This window comes from Penaeus monodon, chromosome 8 (assembly GCF_015228065.2).
Source record: "Penaeus monodon isolate SGIC_2016 chromosome 8, NSTDA_Pmon_1, whole genome shotgun sequence".
Taxonomy (NCBI): domain Eukaryota; kingdom Metazoa; phylum Arthropoda; class Malacostraca; order Decapoda; family Penaeidae; genus Penaeus; species Penaeus monodon.
Window position 1 is genome coordinate 47013143 of NC_051393.1, and position 7500 is coordinate 47020642.

Genomic DNA, 7500 nt, shown 5'->3' on the forward strand with positions numbered 1-7500 from the left:
AGTTTCGTTAATAATAGTGCGATGCCGGTGGTTCCATAAGGGAGTTTGTAAACCTTGAGCGTTGGGATCGGCAGAGGTTAACGAAAAAGTGGGAAAATTGAAGTAAAAAGTAAATTTCCTTTTCATAACAACTTATCCAGAATTAGAAAAATTATATTTACCACTAATAAGGCAAAATATGTCGAGATTTAGCCATAAGGCATACTACCGTTGATACTCAACAAATGATAGCGGCAGCGTGGAGATGTGTAAGTAAAAGAAAAACATTTTATAAAGTTGTAAAAAAAGAGAGAGAGAAAAAATATATAATTAGATATAAATAAGCCAGAAAACGAGTTACTAAATCATAGATATTCCCCCACAACCCCCTCTGTTCCGTCTAAGTAAAAAGAAAAGAAAAGAATTTAAAATCCTCGACGCTGCATTTCCCGGTCTTGGGATCACACACGAAAACCTCAAACGGCGAGGTTATTGGTTTCTGCAGAAGGAATAAGGTAATAGGCGTGAATTAACGGCCACCGACACGCAGACCCACGCGCCAAGTGCTCATTCCTTTGTCAGCGACTTGCACGACACTTTGCAACGGCAGACTTGTTTGGTCGGCCGGTTGTGATATCGGTGCTTTCTTACGACGGGAAGCTGTCACGGCTGTGCGTGTTGGTTGTGGTTACGAGAAGGAGGGAGGGAGGGAGGGAGAGGGGAGGAGAGGGAGGGATGAAGGGAGTGGAGGAGAGGAGAAGAGGAGAGTTGAGAGGAGAGGAGAGGAGAGGAGAGGAGACAGGGAGGGAGGGTGGGTGGATGGGTGGGAGAGAGGGAAGTTGGAGGGGAGGGGGTGAGAGGCAGGTTGGGGGAAGGGGAGGGGAGGAGAAGGAGGAGAGGAGAGGAGAGAAGAGGGGAGGGACGGAGGGAGGGAGTGAGTGAGAGAAAGAGAAAGAGAAAGAGAGAGATGGAGACAAGAACAGAGCTTGTGTTGCAAGTGTTTAAAGGATTCGTAAGTAAGTCAAAGGTAAGTAGGGACAAGGATTGTCATAATTTCTCTTTGTAAGTTAAAAGTCAATATTTCTTTGTAAGTAAAGTAAACAAACAAAGTCTCTTTGATCTGCATTTTATTTTTTTATTTATTTTTTTTTTTACCGAAAGTTCTATCAAAGGTTGGTTGAGTGGGACACTGAGACTCTCCTAGGCATTCCCTTATGCACCGAAGAAAACAGTAGTAATTCACCTTTAATTTCAACTAATGCAAAGTTCTGATTGTTGCTGGCGAAGTTTTACGAAGTTCGAATTGCTAGCTAAGCCAAGAGATGTTCTCGGGGGAAAAACACACGAGAGGATAATGATTTTATTTGTAAACCTTTCAGTTATAGCGAGTGTTTGGAAAACATGTTTACAATACGCGCTCAACATGATGCTAAATCTATACTTATTTTATTTATATATAGTTTTATGTGGTCGCTTTGTTACTTAGGTTGTCTAAAGTATGTATACCTGTCTATTTGTTTAATAGAGAGAGAGAGAGAGAGAGAGAGAGAGAGAGAGAGAGAGAGAGAGAGAGAGAGAGAGAGAGAGAGAGAGAGAGCAGAGAGAGAGAAGAGAGAGAGAGGGAGAGAGAGAGAGAGAAGAGAGAGAGAGAGAGAAGAAAGGGAGAGAGAGAGAGAGAGAGAAAGAGGGGAGGAGAGAGAGAGAGAAGAGAGAGAGAGAGAGAGAGAGAGAGAGAGAGGGAGAGAGAGGAGAGAGAGAGAGAGAGAGAGAGAGAGAGAGAGAGAGAGAGAGAGGGAGAGAGAGAAGAGAGAGGGAGAGAGAGGAGAGAGAGGGAGAGAGAGAGAGAGAGAGAGGGGAGAGGAGAGAGAGAGAGAAGAGGAGAGAGAGAGAGGAGAAGAGGGAGAAGAGAGGGAGGAGGAGAGAGAGAGGGAGAGAGGAGAGATGAGAGAGGAGAAGAGGAGAGAGAGAGAGAGAAGAGAGAGAAGAGAGAGAGAGAGAGAGAGAGTGAGAGAGAGAAGGAGAGGAGAGAGAAAGAGATAAGGAGAGAGAGAGAAAAGAGAAAGGAGAGAGAGAGAGAGAAAGAGAGAAGGAGAGAGATAGAGAGAGAGAGAGATAGAGAGAGAGAGAGAGACGAAAGAAGAAAAAAGGGGAAAAAATAAAAACGCCTCTCAAGGTGAATATTAATGCTTGACCCGAGACGAAGTCGAAGACAGCGTCGCCTCAAGATGGGAAAGTTTCTAGATTATTCGGCTCAGCCTCTCGTGCTCTCTGTACGATCATCACCCATTATGCTGGAGGTGGAGGTGGTGGTGATGTTGGAGGTGAAGGTGGTGGTGATGTTGGAGGTGAAGGTGGTGGTGATGTTGGAGGTGAAAGTGGCGGTGATGCTGGAGGTGAAGGTGGTGGTGATGCTAGGGGTGAAGATAGTGGTGATGTTGGAGGTGAAGGTGGTGGTGATGCTGGAGGTGAAGGTGGTGGTGATGCTGGAGGTGAAGATAGTGGTGATGTTGGAGGTGAAGGTGGTGGTGATGCTGGAGGTGAAAGTGGCGGTGATGCTGGAGGTGAAGGTGGTGATGATGGAGGTAAAGGTGGTGGTGATGATGGAGGTACCTCGAGGGCCATTCTGGGACGTATAGCATTTTTCGACGAGACCGCCGGCGTGTAAGGGAAAAGTTCCCCGTTTGCTGGCGAGGTTACAGAAATTTTCTGGCATTTTAGCGTTCACCGGAGTTTTTCGTTTCTTTCTTTCTTGTTTTATTCTTTTCTATCTTGATTAATTACTTAATTAATTAACCAGTTAACTAATTAATTAAGTTATTTATCAGTTTATAGATTTATTTATTGATCTATATATCTATTCATTTCTTTATTTGTTTAATTATGCATTTGCTTACATACTTACATTTGCTGGTGCCTCTGAAAGCGGGACAGTTTGTTTAACCAATATACGTGGGAGCGTCGCGTGCCCTCTCCTTTGTTGTCGGGGTCATTCCAATACAGACTCAGTATCAGTTGCGGGGACTCAGTAAAAACTTCTTTATGGAAATGACTTGCTTTTTGCAACGTATATTTGGATAATTAGATTACTTCAAAACGCGTGGAATAAGTCACGACGACATTCATTTCGGAAAGAGTGTCCTTCACCTCATTTCTGAACAATGCATATGATTTCCACGGTGTCAGATAAGGATAAACTATGATCTAGGGAGGTTTTAGCAGGAACACTATCCCTTATGTGTTCCTGCTCTGTGGTCTGGCTGGAAGAGCGATTATGGGATTATGATAATCGTATGGTGAGTCACATTGGTGCATGGTGTTGATGGTGATCGTGCGTGTTGTGGCACTGGGATATATTAGTATAGTGATTGTAGCATTAACGGTTCTTGATTATTTATTAGGGAAATTTCCGAATTATTATTATTATAACCAGGATATAGACAGGATAATGAGGCCAGTGATGATGATAATGCGATAGTGTGGCCAGTGGTAATGATAATAAGATAAATAATTTTGCGAGGCTCCTGCTAATGGAATAATGGCACTAGGTATGACTTCAGTGCCGAGGATAATTTGGAATAATGTAAGATAATGGCATACGTGCTTATAGGATTAACTGACTCAGCGGAAAAGGAAATTTTGATAACAATATCGAATGAAAGCGATGAATATTGCCTCCCAAAACATCGGTGGAGCTCTTTACGTTCGCAAATACATTGTCAATACTCAGCGATGATTTATGCACTGGTCTGCCTCTCGTAAAAATTGCGTGTTTGTACCCATTTGATAATTCAAGCATCCATTAATCGTTCTTTCTCCTTTATCTGCTTGTATGTTTTTTCCCCTCTACTCCACATGTTGAGATCAATATTTCATCTGCAAACATTCCATGGTTCGACCCAAATTTTACATTTAAAGATCGTGTATAAGGATGTGGCTAGCTAATAAAATTTTATTTTTATTTTTAATCAATGTGTTTATTTGATATTTTTTCATTACTTATATATTTACTATTAGCTAGATTATTTATATATCTATTCATTTGTCTATTTGTTCATTTATTCTTTTATATCGGTTTCTTAAATTATAGCGATGCTATGCCCGAAGGCTTTGCTGTGATGTTCATTCTGCTTTGTGTACGATGTTGAGATGTGTTGCGACTTTCAACTGATTGTAATGAGCATCTGCAACATGATGTGTAATGAAATTTGAGATGGAGCAAGAGAGGATAGTGTGGAAGGAATAAGAGGGGAGAGAAAGAGAGAAAGAGAAAAAAGGCGAATGCAAATCATAGAAATAGAATTTGACATATGATAGCAAGTAGATTTACCTTAAAGATTTATTTAAATTTATTCCTTATTCTCCTCGAATAATGCACCCTCTCTCCAGGCACCTGGCATTTGCAGTAATGATGATAGGCAATCCAATTATCATGTTATAGGGGTTATGTAATGGCCACATTAAATCGCAGAGAAGTTCCTTTCTTGACACACCTGCATCCAAAGCGAACGATTTCATCACAGAGGACTTATAACATGGCCCCTTAATAAATCACATTAACTGAAAATAGTCGCTACCAAGGTCAGGTCGAGTGACATGGTCATGTATGTCAAGTGAATCTTCATGTCTTGACTAATATACATTTATTCTGTAGTAGTGCTACAGTACATAATCCTGATGAATTTGTCAAATTATTTCTTCTCATGTATATATATATATATATATATATATATATATATATATATATATATATATATATATATATATATATAATATATATATTATATATATATATATATATATAATATATATATATTAATATATATATATATAATATATATATATTATTATGATATATATATATATACTTTATATTATATTATAATATTATAATATAGTTATATTTATATATGATAGATATATTATGTGGTGTATTTCTTTTAATAAGCTTGTATATGTTTAGAAGTAGTAATAAAGTTACGTTCAATATCCTGGAGATTCCAGCTTCTGAACTGTGAGCGTAATCGGTTCTACCCAAAGCGGAAGAGTTGAAGCACTTATTAGAAGACGCTGAAGCGGAAATACCTTGATATTTCTCTTCCTGAATAGTACGATACGCTTTCAGTTTTTCCTGTAGTAGGAGTAAAGAACCAGGTGTGATTTTGTAGTGGACCGCCTGTGTACGTCCCCCACGGTCCCCTACATATTCTTTCGTCTCCCCCCTTTTCGAGATGAAGGGCGGCGTTCCTCCTCGTTCCACGGAGGTGTCGCAGCCTCGTACGCCCCCTAGGTTGCCTAAAGCCCCTGTTTTTATCCCCCGGGGGTGAGGATGCCCGTCAACGGTGAGGAAGCTGCGGCAACAGAAAGCGGGAAGCCACCTGGAGCGACTCACCTGCGCGGCCTCGTTACCCGTCCTTATGTTTTAAGCTTTACTTTGGTGTTAGCTTTTTATTTTAGTATGTTTTAATATTTTAGTATGTTTTAATAAACATTTTTACATCGTGTTTTAGACGAACCTTGGGAAATGAGACCACCACAAAGAAAATGAATTTGCAATAACTTTTAATCTTTATTTACCTCATTATTATTTCATCTTAACTTTATTATGAATATTTTACATTTTATATTTTTATATTTTTATATTTCTACATTTTTATATATTTATGAACGATCTTACCATGTACATAATGGTTCTTTTTTACTTATTTTACTATTTTGTTTCAAGGAACTTTTATTCATTTTATGAAATAACTTTTTAAAAGTCATTTTAATTATTATGTAAAGAACATTTTAGTGTACAATGCAAGTTTTTTTATGTGAGATTTTTTTAGAACCAAACTCAGTTTCGCGGGCCGAGGTGACAAGGAAAAGTCCCCGGCCCTTCAAGAGGGCAGATCGGTGTGACTGTGGTTGTGGTGCCCAAGATAGGTGGTCTCGGCAATGAGAGAGAAGTGATTCAGTTTTTATATGTGAGAGAAGGCGGTTCTCGTTTTAATGTTTGTCTCGTGTTTTATTGTTTTTCTGTTTTTGTCTTGTGTTTTAGTGTTTGTTTTACTGTGCCGTATTTCGTTTTGTCCTGTTTTATCTTTATGTTACAAAATAAATAGATAATATTATAATACCTTTTGATAAGTCCCCGACTCTATGTAAGAAGGAAGGCTGAATAACGCCTAAAACATATTCTATTCTAAAGCTAAACGGTAAACAATCAAAAACCCTAAAGTATAGATGAAGCATCTGTACACGCCTCTCCTCGGGATTTCAACCACGCCTACCTCACTTCGGCTCATTTGCACAACTACACTTCACACACATACATACGCACACCACTGTCGCTCCTTTCCACAATTCCTCTAACATTGCATCCCTTCTTACAACATACACTCGTTCCCGAACGTACCAATCGGGTGGTGGCAGTGACCTCATTTACACCTTTTTAATGAGCCTGGGGGATGTTGTAATTAATGAGCACAACAATTTAACCATGGCTTAGGCTTTAAAAAGTGTGGGAAATTATGGAAAGAATAAATTTGTTGTCTATATGAGTATGAAGCCAAGCATGGCTAGGATAAACTATCTTGGTTCTTCTGTTCCCCCATGCTGAAGTGTAGTATATATATATATATATATATATATATATATATATATATATATATATATATATATATATACATATATACATATATATATATATATATATATATATATATATATATACATATATATATATATATATATATATATATATATATATATATATATATATATATATGCAAGTCATGGTTGAATATACTGTATCCATCCTTTTACCGTATTGGTAGTCTTGCTAAACAGTCAGGTAATGGAAAAATATAACGAAACAAATTGTTTGTGTGTATCTGCAAGCATAATGAACACACGCACAGGCACGCACGCACACACGCACGCACGCACCCACCCACCCACCACCCACACCCACACACACCCACCCACCACCCACCCACACACACACACACACACACACACACACACACACACACACACACACACACACACACACACACACACACACACACACACACACACACACACACACACACACACACACACACACACACACACACACACACACATGGAGAGGGAGAGGAAGTAGATACTGAAAACAAGAGACTGAGAGACAAAGATAGATTAGAAGAGGGGAGGGTAAGGGTGTAATACGGAAATGGAAAAGGAAGAGCGTTACGTCTTAAGAATCGTAAATCCTTGTTTAAATTAAGTATTTCTTCTCAATTACACCTCTTAATGTGGCAGGTGGATGTAGGAGCCACTGTAGTGGACGCCAGTGTTTTTTTCAGTATAACGACGATCTTTTCCGAATAGGTAGAATCAGTTCAGTGTCCTGATTTAATGTTTATTTTTGCTTGCTTGCTGGAGTTAGGATATAGTCAGGGGAAAAATTAAGGATATCTCGACAGCACAGACTGAATTTAACAATAACTTGGTGTGTGAATTAAAGGCTAAGGAAATTTGCTAGTGACTGTTTTT